The 12,510-nt window shown below is 44.1% G+C and overlaps 1 non-coding gene across 1 annotated transcript; it reads right to left on the reverse strand.

Moving 5' to 3' along the window:
* Window positions 1-10,506: 10,506 nt before the first annotated feature.
* Window positions 10,507-10,579, reverse strand: TRNAS-GGA (transfer RNA serine (anticodon GGA)). The gene has a single exon. It is a non-coding gene; the product is annotated as a tRNA-Ser (tRNA).
* Between the last annotated feature and the right edge of the window lie 1,931 nt (window positions 10,580-12,510).

Genomic DNA, 12,510 nt, shown 5'->3' on the forward strand with positions numbered 1-12,510 from the left:
CCCCACACACACACACACTCCCACACCCAGAGGGCTTCGCTCATAGCTCAGATGGTAAAGAATCCACCTGCAATGCAGGAGACCCCGGTTAGATTCCTGGGATGGAAAGATGCCCTGAGACAGGGATAGACTACCCACCCTAGTATTCTTGGGCTTCCCTTGTGGCTCAGCTGGTAAAGAATCCACCTGCCATGCGGGAGACCTGGGTTCGACCCCTGGGTTGGGAAGATCCTGTGAAAAAGGGAAAGGCTACCCACTCTAGTATCCTGGCCTGGAGAATTCCAAGGAATGTAGTTTGTGGGGTCGCAGAGTCCAACAGGAGTGAGCGCAACCTTCACCTTTTCAGACCCCTTTGACAATTGGTTAAGGGAGATGCTTTTTCTTGACTTGAGAGCATATCTGCCAAGTGCTTTTCAGCATGGAATAAACTAAAAATTTTTCATCATAAACTGTTTTAAAATCAGAGTATATTATTTATGATAGGAGTCTTCCAGGCATACTGTGGATCTAGAGCTGATGTTTGCAGGGCTGGCTTAGATGTTTCCTGGAATAATTTTTTATCACTTAAGTCACTCTGAGGAAGGAGTTGATCTGAGTATCTGCTTTGGGAAATGATAGCAGAGGTAAAAGGGTAGAGTGTAATTGAGATGTCACCTTTACTATGAAAAGTATTTCATATTGATTAGTGCCCCTGGGAACCTATTAATAAGTTCCCTGTTATTATTTACTAATAACAGCCTTTTCTCTCCAACCCCATACATTTTTGTGTGTGGAACCTATGTCTTTTTAATGAACTCATTTAGCTTTTACTGAGGTGTCCATCTTGTGCCAGAAACTATTCTAGGCACTGGGGATACAGCAATGAACAAAAATAGTTTAAAAAAAAAAAAAAGTAGTGCTGTGTTCCTCTCCTAGGATAGGAGACCACCAAGTTTTTAACCATTCATCCTGTCAAGATACTTATTAATTTACTGTCCTCAAAGCATCATGACATAGCATGGTTCGTGGTTCACATGGCTCAGGTACAAGCCAGGAAGATAAGCTTGAATTCATTTTAACCACTAATCAGGTGATTTGGAACAACGCCCTTCACAGTTCTATGCCTCAATTAATATCCTCTGGTAATATCCTGCCTTCCTCATAGCGTTGAGACTTCAATGATAAAACATCTAGAGCTGTAAGAACATTACACAAATACAGGTTTCTGTTATGTTATGACACAGTATTTAAAGAGAGCATAAGCTAAAATAAGGGAACACTTGATTACTGGTGATTTTTTAAACTGGTGATTCTTAAAATCAGTCAAAAGACTTGTAAGATTAGGCCAGAACTCCCTCCAAAAGAAGGTATCATTTACTTTCAGCTCTAATCAATCTCTCTTAAAGGGATCAGAGTTGAGGCACGTTGTCAGCCCTGAAAAGAAACCGATGAGCATTTTTTTTTTTTTTTTAAACCCATGAGTTTTAGGTGTCCTCCTAGCAGGTAGGTAGACTCCCTTGGAGAGTGGCTTTAGGCAGATCTGCAGAAAAGGACTGGCTTGCCCAAACACGGAGAATGAAAACCAGCCTTGCCAGCCCCAACAGCGCTGATCTGACGAAGCTCAAGTCCACTGTGGATGGCCTTTGGGGGACTCTCCAACACTGGACAATCCAGAGCCTCTCTCAGGAGCTTCGGTGAATGTGAAGTGCACAGAGAAGACAAGACGAGATGGCTGCTGAAGATGTGGTGTCTAAGGCTGTGGAGGCTGCAGTGCGCCCCACAGAAAGAAGAAAGAACCAGAAGAAAGAACTGGTGGAGCTGAGTGACAGCCCCGCCCCCGCGCCCACCCCCGACAGGATTCGTGCTCTCAGCTTCCTCCCCTCCCCATGCGTCCTGACAGTTAACCCCACCACCGGCAGACTTCACAGGGACTGAGTTTTCTTTTTTCATAGGAAACAGGTAGAATATTAATTCTATTTTTCTTGAGCACAGAAAAATCTGTCTGCCCTTTTGAAGAAGAGAACTCACACGTGGCAAAAGAAACAGCCTGTAAATCCTGCATATTTCCAGTTCAAAGTCCTTCTTTATTTAGAAAGCAGGCTGGCTGGCCATTCTATGTTTCTACCGATAAACAGGAGAAATACACGCCACCCACCCACTCCTCACAGGCCCAGATGAAAGGACTGTGGGCCAACAATTTCTCTGCAAGGAAATTAAACACTAGGACACCTCCTCTTCCACCTCCTCTACTCGATGCAAGTTTGGTGTGAGCGTAAGATAAATACCTGTGTCTACTCTCAAAATAAAGGAAACTTTGGGTCCAAGGGCATAAGGAAGAAATCTCAAGTTTAACAGAGACCTAAGAGGATTAACAGAAATATCTAAATTTTGCTTGGCATTCTCTTTGGTAAAATAAAGGGGGCAGTGAAAACATTTTGGCTGACTTCTACATCCCATCCGGAAACTTCTGTCTCTAACTAAAGGAATCGCCGTTAAGGCCTAGCCCAGAAAGGAAGGCCGTCTTTGTCAGGTGTTAGAATATCTTAGTTCAAGCCAAGTTAACAGGTCCATTTGCCCTGATTTCTGTTCAATAAATATTTACTATCTGCCATTGACAAGCCAGAGTAGACACTGAGGATCCAAAGGAAAATAAGATCTGGCTCTGTATCAAGAAAACTCCTGGTCTATCAGGAGAGAAAGCAAACAAGCAAACGATTTTATCATCTTACTTTTTCCTCCATTTTACTCATGAGAACCCAAGGCTAAGAAAATATTTCTAAGGAATGAAGTACCCAAGATCAGACAGCCAGTACATGACAAACAATGTCTATGACGGAGCCTACGGTCACTAAAAATATTCATAATTATTATTTAAATTGAGCTTGCTGAATACCTAATGTAGTACCTAGGAAGTTAAAGAAAATTTGTAACGTTGTTTGTCATCAAATATTTAGTGAAGACATGGTCATTTTAGCCAGTAACTTTTCCTGAATATAAAGTGAATTTCAAAATGAGTCATCTATTAATGTAGGTTAGATTTCAAGTCTTCCAAGTTCTGTACGAAGTGCAACTCTGGACTCCTGTGTAAAGTTCTTCTTGCTCTAAGGATAGGTTAAAAAAAAAAATCCTGTCCTTTCTAAGGCACTGGGCAGAGTTTGGACTGTCCACAGAACAGCAGATTCAAGTGATGACTCCACATAATTCACTCCACATTTGACAAGATTTCAACAAAAGGACAAATAGTTTGGAATGACTCTTAGTTGCCTTTTTTAATCTAAAAAATGCTACTTCAATGTCTGCCAGATTTGCTTTTCAAAATTTTTTGGCTTTTTCTTAAGCCAGGAGGCTGTCAAGAAATATGAAAAAACTAGTATGTTCCCATCTATTCTCAAACTGTGTTATTTCTAGTCCAGTGACTTAGTAAGCAGCTTTTAAAACAGACCTCTTCACTCCTCACAATCATACTTTTTTCCTTCCACTTATCCTGCATGTGTCATGTCAAAGAATCTTTAATTTCATTGTGAAAAATTCCCAGCTGACTTCTGCCCATTTAAATCTCCATTCATCCATTATTTTCTCAGCATTTAAGTATGCTTTATGCTGGGAAATCCAATGGTCAGTAAGACCTATGTTCTGGACGTCACTGGCGATCCAGTTATGTGGAATCTGCTGCCAGTGCAGGAGACATGGGTTTGATCCCTGGTCCGGGGAGATTCCAGTGTGTGGGGGCTCCCTTGCACCACAGCTGAGCCTGTGCTCAGCAACAAGAGGAGCCACCACACTGAGAAGCCCGCACGTCGCTACTAGAGTGGCCCTGCTCAGCACTAGAGACAGCACAGTGGTGAAGACCCAGTACAGCCAGAAATCAAAATAATAATAGTAATAATAAAAATAAAGAATTTTTTCAGATTAAGTGCTTTAAAAAAATAAGACATGTCCCTAGAAGTGGTCTAGTAGGAAAGAGGGACAAGTTACCAAGAAATTACAGCAACTTTGGTTGGTGCCATGGTTAGAACATTCCTGGATCCTAAAGAATCTCCAAAAAAGGGCACCTACTCTGGCACCCAGGAAGGCTTTTTTCAACCCCATGGTAAAATCGGGGGCCAAGGAATGTTTTGCCTGTCCAAAGACCTTTGGTGGTGTCTGGCATAGTCTCTGGCCCATAGAATAGGACACATGTCACATGCAGAAGCCCCGAGGCAACAGACAGGATCCTAGCTGGAGAGGAAGGCACTTCTGGGGGGATTAGTTTGGTCTAAAACTCAGCAGTGGCCACAGGACTGGAAAAGGTCAGTTTTCATTCTAATCCCAAAGAAAGGCAATGCCAAAGAATTCTCAAACTACTGCACAATTGTACTCATCTTACACACTAGTAAAGTAATGCTCAAAATTCTCCAAGCCAGGCTTCAGCAATACATGAACCGTGAACTTCGTGATGTTCAAGCTGGTTTTAGAAAAGGCAGAGGAACCACAGATCAAATTGCCAACATACGCTGGATCATGGAAAAAGCAAGAAAGTTCCAGAAAAACATCTATTTCTGCTTTATTGACTATGCCAAAGCCTTTGACTGTGTGGATCACAATAAACTGTGGACAATTCTGAAAGAGATGGGAATACCAGAGCACCTGACCTGCCTCTTGAGAAACCTATATGCAGGTCAGGAAGCAACAGTTAGAACTGGACATGGAACAACAGACTGGTTCCAAGTAGGAAAAGGAGTATGTCAAGGATGTATATTCTCACCCTGCTTATTTAACTTATATGCAGAGTACATCATGAGAAACGCTGGGCTGGAAGAAGCACAAGCTGGAATCAAGATTGCTGGGAGAAATATCAATAACCTCAGATATGCAGATGACACCACCCTTATGGCAGAAAGTGAAGAGGAACTAAAAAGCCTCTTGATGAAAGTGAAAGAGGAGAGTGAAAAAGTTGGCTTAAAGCTCAACATTCAGAAAACGAAGATCATGGCATCTGGTCCCATCACTTCACAGGAAATAGAAGGGGGAACAGTGGAAACAGTGTCAGACTATTTTTTTGGGCTCCAAGATCACTGCAGATGGTGATTGCAGCCATGAAATTAAGATGCTTACTCCTTGGAAGGAAAGTTATGACCAACCTAGATAGCATATTCAAAAGCAGAGACATTACTTTGCCAACAAAGGTCCGTCTAGTCAAGGCTATGGTTTTTCTAGTAGTCATGTATGGATGTGAGAGTTGGACTGTGAAGAAAGCTGAGCGCCGAAGAATTGATGCTTTTGAACTGTGGTGTTGGAGAAGACTCTTGAGAGTCCCTTGGACTGCAAGGAGATCCAACCAGTCCATTCTAAAGGAGATCAGTCCTGGGTGTTCATTGGAAGGAATGATGCTAAAGCTGAAACTCCAGTACTTTGGCCACCTCATGTGAAGAGTTGACTCATTGGAAAAGACTGATGCTGGGAGGGATTGGGGGCAGGAGGAGAAGGGGACGGCAGAGGATGAGATGGCTGGATGGCATCACCGACTCAATGGACATTAGTTTGAGTGAACTCCAGGAGTTGGTGATGGACAGGGAGGCCTGGCGTGCTGCAACTCGTGGGGTCGCAAAGAGTTGGACACGACTGAGCAACTGAACTGAACTGAACTGACCAGAACTTAGGTTTCTGTTTGGGCGGGGAGGAGGACGTCTGAGGAACGATGTCATGGTGGTGGTTTAGTCACTAAATGGTGTTCGACTCTTGTGACCCCACTGACTGTAGCCCGCCAGGCCCCTCTGTCCATAGGATTCCCTAGAGGAAAAATGTTAGTGAGTTAATCAGGTCAGAGTATAAAGGGCTTGGACACTACACTAGGGACAAAATGTTTCCAAACAATTCTTTAGGCAGCAGAATGGATCCAAGGGAATGAGGCTGTGCATTTACACAGATAAATGGCCCACAGGAGTGATAGTGAGGCCTGGGAGGAGTGAATGGATTAGGGACATGCTAAGAAGAGGAGAGGCAAGTATGGACACTGATGGAATGTGGTGAGCAGTAACAGCCAGGGAGAGGGCAGTTAAGCAGCAGCAGGTTCAAGGGAATGGATTTAATCATCCACATGTCACCGGAGGCGCCTGTGGACATCCGCCTGATGCTGCGCACAGAGCCAGATCCCCCTGAGCTCAGGAGGGGTCATCAGGTGCCAGTGCCACTGAAGCCAGAAAGGATAAAATCACCCGGGAGGGACGGAAAAACTGGGGAGAATTTCCAGAAGGAGACTCGAAGAGAGGAGCAAGTTCCGGCAGAGGTTCACCACCTGCCCTGAGCGCCAGCTCCCATGGCCTCTGGCTCTCACCCAACTTCAGCGTAGTCCTCAGCCTCCTAAATGAGCTGCTCTCCAACCTCTGGTCCCATTTATCTGGTCCAGTCTGTGACAGCAGCTTAGAAGTCACAGCAACGTTCATTCCTGAAGCATTACATTTCAGTAACTTGGGAGATTTTTCTTAGACATTGCAAAGTTATAAAGCAGAAAGCACACCAAAAATCTCATTTTACAGAAGCTGTAAGGCACTTCCCTGGCGGTCCAGTGGTTGGGAATCTGCCTGCCAATGCAGGGGACACAGGTTTGATCCCTGATCTGGGAAGATCCCACATGCTGTGACGATTCTAGAGCCCTTGCTCCAAAACAAGGTGCGGCAATGAAGAGAGGAGTCATCAAGATGAGAAGTCACCGCACCGCAATGAAGAGTAGCCCCCGCTCACCATAACTAGAGAAAGCCTGTGTGCAGCAGCATAGCCAAAGATAAAAATAAATAAAAATTTTTCAAAAGATGTAAGATTTCAATGATGTGTCATATTTTATCTTCTCAGACTCCGTTCTCACTAGAAATGGGCATGCATTCTATGTGCAACTTGAGTTATTATAGTGACCATCTTTAAAAACATCAACAAAAATATCCCTAATGCTTTCATCCTATCAAATAGGTAAGGCAGCCAAGTACAGTGCAAATTACCCTTCTTAATTCAAGTCCGAAATCTTACAGTCAACTAACCTTCAACCAAAGTGCAAGAATACACAATGAGAAGGGTCTCTTTAATAAACGGTGTTAGGAAAACCGGATATTCACATGTAAAAGAACGAAATCACACCCTTACCTTACACCAGATGTAAAGACTAACACAAAAGGGATTAAGGACTTACATATACACCTGAAACTATAAAACTCATAGAAGTAAATTAGGGGAGAAGCTCCCTGACATCAGTCTTGGTGATTTTTTGTTTTGAATCCAAATGTACCGCCAACACAATAAAAAATAAGCAAGTGGGACTACATCAAACCAAAAAGCTTGCTTTTTTTCCCTTTGCATAGCAAAGGAAACTTAACAAAATAAAAAGGCAACTAACGGTTAACCCCCTCCAAAATATAAGGAATTCATACAATTTAAGCAAAATAATAATCCAATTTAAAAATGGGCAAACAGCTTAGACAGACACTTTTTCCAAAGACAGTTAAATGACCAACAAGTATGTGAAACACTGCTCAACATCACTAGTCATCTGGGAAAGTCATCAAAGTCCCAGTGAGTATCACACCTCTCATCAAGCTATGCTGGTGAGGGTGTGGAGAAAGGGGACCCATGCACTGCTCATGGTAATGTAAGCTGGCGCAGCCATATAGAAAAGTGTGGAGGTTCCTCAAAAACTAAAAATAGCACTAGACGATCAAGAGTACCACTGGGTACACATCCAAAGGAAATGAAACTGCTATCTCAAAAAGGTATCTGCATCCTCATGGTCACTGCCACATTATTCATAAGACTCAAGACACAGAAATAACCTGTCAGCGGATGAATGGATGAATGTGATACACATCCGCGTACAATGAAACAGTCACCTTTATAAGGAAATTCTGCCATTTCCAGCAGCATAGATGAACTGGGAACATTATGCTAACAGAGGAAAGCCAGACACATAGAGACAAATACTGCATGATCTCACTTAATTTCACAATGGCCACATACATCAGACGTCACACTGCACATATATTTAATTCAAAATACATATACAATTTTCATTTGTAAATCACATCTCAATTGACCAGGGGGGAAAAATCCCTGTCTTCCACTTACTGTGCAACACTGGGCATACCTTGTAAAATGGTGAGGATTCATTCGTTAATTCATTCTAGAGCTCAGAAAGGGCTTTCCCAGGTGGCGCTAGTGGTAAAGAATCCACTTGCCAGGAGACCCAGGTTTGATCCCTGGGTTGGGAAGAACCACTGGAGAAGGAAATGGCAACCCACTCCATTTTTCTTGCCTGGGAAACCCCATGGACAGAGGAGCCTATGGTTGCAAAAGAGTCAGATACGACTGAGTGACTACACCACCACCACCAGAAATCAGGAAGTGTGACTGTCTTTACACACACGTCTGCAGCTGCCAGAGCCCAGAGCTCCAGCCTCCTCTTTGTCAAAATGAAACAAGCACAGTGAGAAGCAGAGATGCAAGGAGCTGTCCGGGTGTGGTGATCCAGGTTCTAATCAGAAGTCTCCCTGAAGAGCTAACAAATGCTATTATTTCTTAAGCTAATTCAAGTGGGTTTTCCATACTCGCTATAGGGTCCTAATTCATACAGGGAACTGCAAAGGAAGCCTTTGCAAACCACTGCAGCCCTCCACAGGAATGGAATATGGATCAAACTGGTCTATAAGAAATTTCCCGATGGTCCAGTGAGGACTCCATGCTTTCACTGCCAAGGGCCCAGGTGTGACCCCTGGTGGGGGAACTAAGATCCCACAAGCCTCATTACATGTGTCCCCCACACCCCCGAAAAAGAAAGAAAAATGGTCTATAAAAGAATCAGTCTCTGCTGACAACTACAAAGTTATCCTCTTCAAACGCTAAGTAGGGAGAGCAACTGTGTGTGATGTGAACACCGCGCAGAGGTCAGAGTAGTGCGTTCAGCCTCTATGGGGACCAGGGCTGTGTTAACTTGGGGTAAACTGAGACATATTCTGATTTTAAAACTTCAAAGGTGCCCGCTAGACCAAGGAAAAAACGGAAAGGCCAACACAGTATGTCTACTTTCTGATGCGATTAAAGGCAGGGTCCATGGGGTTTGAGGACTTTTGGGGAATTCCAGCGGGACCTCGCTGTTGTCCCTGAATGTGCAGACCACCAGGCACCGTGCCGTTTCTCACATCAAGCCCCAGGTTAGCCACAGCCTCTCTGCCCTTTCCCCCACCTCTAGCTTGTCAGTATTACGTCAAAGTACTTGACTCCCTTATCAGTTATTAGTGGAAATTAAACCAGGATTTACTACCTCAAAAATTATATAACTATTTAAAGACTATAATGTTCCAGACAACCTGAATCTAAAAAGGGGGGGAAATCCATTTGATTCACTCAAAGATATAAATGTGGAGTAAAAACTTAAAAATGCACAACTAAAATGCTTAGAGGATGTAATTTCTGCTTAGTTGAATTTATTTCCCTCCAGAAATTCCTAAAATACATCTACTGACCTGGCCTATCTTGAACATAGTCTGATAACTGAGGGCCTGTACGGGGGGGCGCCCATCAAGTTCCACTACAGGGGGCTGGTTTAAGCACGTATCTGCTTTTTAGAGTGCTATAGGACATCATCTGTGACCTTAACACAGCGTAAGTTCTTTCTATGACCATTTCCTATTCACATTTTCCACTTCACCACTGAGCATCACTGTCTGTGTCATACGCATGACTCCGACACCAGCAATATCACCAAAACCAGGGAACTTGCTAGAAATGCTGATGGATACGTGTTTCTGCCCAGACTTGCTGCCCAGCAATTTGTTGTTAACAAGGCTTCCATGTGACTCTGATACATCTCAAGTTGGGAAAACATTACTACTACCTAATCCTCACCTGCTGACATGAAAGCAGGGAGGGGCTCTTAACCTGGACCTGTGAATGCTCTGAAGTTGAACGCAAGTATCAACTGGGGAGAAGCTGCACAGCTATCAACTTTCACAAAGGAATGGTGACCAAGAAACTTAATTCTGATTTGAATGACCAAACTCAGCAGAATTCACTTCTGCAAATATATGCCAAGCCAAGATATTCTCCAAGCCTTAACAGCACTTAAGAGCACTTAAACAGGTGAGGCACAAGCAATAATAAAAACTCTCTTTTTTGTTACAAAAAAAATTTTTTTTTTCTATGGTAGACCAGTATTCTCAAAAATCTCTTGCAGTAACATTAACAAACACTCTGGTCTACAGGCTGATTCAACAAGGTCAGAAAGGCAGATAAACTCCTGAACTTAACTGAGGAGTAAAAGGATTCAAATGTTTACTGAATGCCTACCACACACATGGAACCAGGTTTCACACACTTTGTGTGAGATGTGAACCTAAGTTCTATTTATCTGATAACAGAACAGCACTGATACTACCAGGTAAAGTGAAGTCACTCAATCGTGTCCGACTCTTTGCGACCCCATGGACTGTAGCCTACCAGGCTCCTCCCTCCATGGGATTCTCCAGGCAAGAGTACTGGAGTGGGTTGCCACTGCCTTCTCCAGGGGATCTTCCTGACCCAGGGATCGAACCTGGGTCTCTCGCATTCCAGGCAAACGCTTTAACCTCTGAGCCACCAGGGAAGCCCCTGTTTTAAATGCTCTTCAAGTACACACCGTGGAGACAACGGTGGAGAATCCGAGGGTACCTTTTCTCACGAGTACACCAAAATCACAACGGCTGATCTGTCAATTTAAAAGGCTGGGATCTACAAAAAGATCCTCTACAGAGACATAATGAGCCCCATACCAGGCTCCCCAGACCCGGGGTCCAGCATTAGGAGGAACCCCCACAGCTTTTGGCTTTGAAGGCCAGTAGGGCTTGTTCACAGGAACCCCCAGAACTGAGGGCAAAGGAGATTTCACTCCAGGAGGGTGCACACAGGGTCCAGCACGTGACAAAAGCAGCAACCCCATACAAGATGGGTCAGATCTACCTGCTGGTCTTCAAGGGTCCCCTGGGCAGGGGGGAGCAGCTGTGGCTCTCTGGGGTCATTTAAGCTGGTGGCAGATGCAGCTGGGACCTATGTTAACTCCAGTTAGCAGCAGACATTTTTTCCATCTTTGGCTGCGAGACCTGGCCCCACCCGACAGCCTGCAGGCTCCTATGCTGGGACTCACAGGCCAAACAACCCACAGGGCGGGAACAGAGCCCCACACCACCTTTAGACACGTCCCTGCCCACTAGAGGGCCAAGACCCAGCTCCACCCATGAGTGGGCGTGGACCAGCACCTCCCACCAAGAAGCCTGAAACAAACCTCTAGAGGAGCCTTGCCCACCAAGGGGCAAACACCAGAAGCAAGGCAAACAGCAATCACAGATCAGAACCTACCCAGGTCCTCAGCCCCTGGGAGACAAGAGGAAACATGCTGCTGGGACACAGAACATATACAGAAGGCTGCTTCTTCAAGACACATTAATGATGCTATTACACAGATAAAAATGCAAACAGAAATTAAAAAAGGAGATGGCCACACAGTAGGTTCCAGATGAAGGAACAAGATAAAATCCCCAAAGAACTTAGTGAAGTGGAGGTGGTCAGTGGCCAGCCTATTAGAAAGCATTCAGAGTAATGGTTGTAATCCACGAACTCGGGAAATGGATGCACAGTGGGATTTCAAGAAGTTTTCAGCAGAGAAAATATACAGAGCAACCAAATAAAGAGCTGAAGACTCTAAGCACAAACTGTGGAACCAAACAGCAATCTTTGTCCAAGGAAGCATGCCAATGTGCACTAACATTTTCATTTCCAAAGATGTAAGTGCAACTTTAACAACAACATCCAAGCCATTCCACTTGACTTAAATCTTGGGTTGAGCCCCATTTAGCCAGTATCCCCACCAATGCCTGTTTCCATCACTATGTGTGTTCAGCAACTGTGTGTCTAGAAGGAAAAAAAACTTTTGGTACCAGTAGTTTTTAACACAATATAGCTATAGCTTTCAAACGTGGTATCTAATTTTTCATGGCAAACAGAAGGGGTAAAAGTGGGAAGTGACTCATTTTCTTGGGCTTCAAAATCACCATGGACAGTGACTGCAGCCATTAAATTGACACTTGGTCCATGGAAGAAAAACTATGGCAAACCCAGATGGCGTATTAAAAAGCAGAGATATCACTTGGCCAGCAAAGGCCTGTTTTTTCCAGTAGTCATGTACAGATGTGAGAACTGGACCATAAAGAAGGCTGAGCACCAAAGAACTGATACTTTTGTGGTGCTGGAGAAGACTCTTCAGAGTCCACTGGACTGCAGGGAGTTCAAACCAATCAATCCTAGAGGAAATAAGCCCTGAACATTCATTGGTAGGACCAATGCTGAATGAAGCTGAAGTTCCACTACTTTGGCCATCTGATGTGAAGAGCCGACTCACTGGAAAAGACCCTGATGCTGGGAAAGACTGAAGGCAAAAGGAGAAGGGGGAAGCAGAGGATGAGATGGTTAGATAGCATCACTGACTCAATGGACATGAGTTGCAGAAACTCCGGGAGATAGTGAAAGACAGGGGAAGTCTGA

The sequence above is a fragment of the Bos taurus genome, chromosome 28 (genome assembly GCF_002263795.3).
Source record: "Bos taurus isolate L1 Dominette 01449 registration number 42190680 breed Hereford chromosome 28, ARS-UCD2.0, whole genome shotgun sequence".
NCBI classification, from domain to species: Eukaryota; Metazoa; Chordata; class Mammalia; order Artiodactyla; family Bovidae; genus Bos; species Bos taurus.